Below are 2,500 nucleotides of genomic sequence, written 5' to 3'. Positions count from 1 at the left end.
AGAAGGAGAGGAGGAAGAAAATTAGAAAAGGGAGAGGAAGAAGAAAATGAGGAAGAGGGAGAGGAGGAAGAAAAGGAGGAAGTAGAGGAAAGGAATGGAAAGAAATAGAGGGAGAGGAAGAAGAAAAATGAAGAGGGAGAAGATGAGGAAAAAGAAGACGAGAATAATGAAAAATTAGGAACGTAGGAGGAAAATAAGGAAGAAAAAGCAAGAAGAAGAAAGGAAAAGAGGAGAAAGAAAAGAAATATATAAACAGAAGAGAGAGAACTAAGAGGATTATGAAGAAGAAGACAAAAAAAAAAAAAAAAAAAATGAAAAGGGAGATACAGGAAATAGAAGACATTCAGATATGGAAAGGAAGGATGAGAAATGAAGAGAAATGAGAAATATAACGAAGATAAAAAAAAAGAGCTTCGTTTGGAGGTTTCGTGTGCAATCTGTGCATGATATTGTCCTTAATTTAACACATAATAGATAGTCTAAGAAGTACGGTTTTATAGCCTAAGATCAACTGATTATAAGGAGGAGGAGGAAGAGGAAAAGAAGGAGGAGGAGAAAGAGGAGGAGGAGGAAGAGGAAAAGAAGGAGGAGGAGAAAGAGGAAAAGAAGGAGGAGGAGGAGGAAGAGGAAAATAAGGAGGAGGAGGAAGAGGAAAAGAAGGAGGAGGAGGAAGAGGAAAATAAGGAGGAGGAGGAAGAGGAAAAGAAGGAGGAGGAGGAAGAGGAAAATAGGAGGAGGAGGAAGAGGAAAAGAAGGAGGAGGAAGAGGAAGAGGAAAAGAAGGAGGAGGAGGAGGAGGAAAAGAAGGAGGAAGAGGAAGAGGAAAAGAAGGAGGAGGAGGAAGAGGAAAATAAGGAGGAGGAGGAGGAAAAGAAGGAGGAAGAGGAAGAGGAAAAGAAGGAGGAGGAGGAAGAGGAAAAATAGGAGGAGGAGGAAAAGAAGGAGGAGGAGGAGGAAGAGGAAAAGAAGAAGGAGGAGGAGGAGGAAGAGGAAAAGAAGAAGGAGGAGGAGGAGGAGCAGGTATCTATGGAAAATGTGATTATGAATTGGCTTCTGATGTTTTGATATGCAAATCATAATTTCAAAAAAGAAAAAAAAGAAAATTTAATGATTTTCTTCGATTTTTTCACTTGTTTAGTTTTCTGTTCATGTTTCAAAGAATTTCCAAAGTTCTACATGATAATAAATACTCACATAGGATCTATATATTTGACAAACCAACCAAAGATTGCGCTGTTCTCTAATGCAACTCTGATAAAAATAAAATAAAAAATACTTATGGTCTGATGGAGAAAATATTGACAATGTTAATCTTATAGAAAAAAATATATATATATTCTCTCTCTCTCTCTCTCTCTCTCTCTCTCTCTCTCTCTCTCTCTTTCTCTCATTTTATACGAGGTTGTAATTTCGTCTTTTTTTTTTTTTCCCTCTGTGATCTGCTTGTATACTTAATCAAAGAAATTACCGGAATGCTAATTCTTCCGTTTTATGATTATGGCTCCGAGATTGTTGTCTGATACCCACGCATTTTAATACATCAGCTCTCTCGCCGGCTAATAGTTATTTCACATGCCTCCCCGTGTATTGATGTATACAGTCTTTCCTCATTTTTTTTTACACTCGTTTTTTATTTTTTTTTTCGTGGGGAGAGAGGTAAGTCGATGTGTTTTTGTTTAATTTTTATTTTTTTATTTTTTGGTATTTAAAAAAAAAAGGAGAAAAAATGGAAAAAATTGTGTGCCTTTGTTATGTTGATAGTTGTGTTTTCGTTTGATTTTTTTCGTATTTAGTCCGCGAATGATATTCAAAATAAGAAAAGAAAACAAAACAAAAATGTGTGTCTTTATTAAATTGATAGTTGTGTTTCTGTTAATTTTTTCTGTGTATTTAATCCGCGAATGATTGTCGAATAAATAGGAATGTTTTGCGGAAGAGAAACTTCGTCATTTCAACACCCTGGAGACGTTACACAGTCCCTGCGTTTGATTTCCCTTGCCCTTGGCGATGTCTGGCATTCATAACCAGCGTGACAAACTGGTTTTAGTCCCCTCCTTCCATCCCTTCATCCCTCCCTCCCTCTCTCCCCTTCTCCTTCACTTCTCTCCTCTTCTCTGCTCTCATACCCTCTACTTCTGCCATGAGACCCCATAAACCCTTTCTCTTCGTCCCTCCTTTTTATCCCCCTCCCCCTTTTTTTCAATCATATCCCCCCCACTCTTTCTCTCTCCCTCTCTGTCCCCTCTTCTTCCCCCGTTCTTTTGGTCGTTGTCTCCGTCTCAGCCATTCGTCTTCTTGCGCATTCTCTTATTCTTCTTGGATATACTTTATAGTTCGTATCAGTCACCTTGTCCTCCCGTGTTCCCCTTGCCATCCGAGATCTCCTCTCCCTCGTCCTCCTCAGCATCCTTCCTCAGAGATCCTTCCGATACCTGGGCGAGGTCTCCCTCTCCGACGCTATCGCCATCCCCTCCCCTCCCCTCCTTCCCTCTCCGCCCTCC

This window comes from Penaeus chinensis, chromosome 27, assembly GCF_019202785.1.
Source record: "Penaeus chinensis breed Huanghai No. 1 chromosome 27, ASM1920278v2, whole genome shotgun sequence".
Lineage (NCBI taxonomy): Eukaryota > Metazoa > Arthropoda > Malacostraca > Decapoda > Penaeidae > Penaeus > Penaeus chinensis.
Note: the sequence above shows the minus strand (reverse complement) of the source record.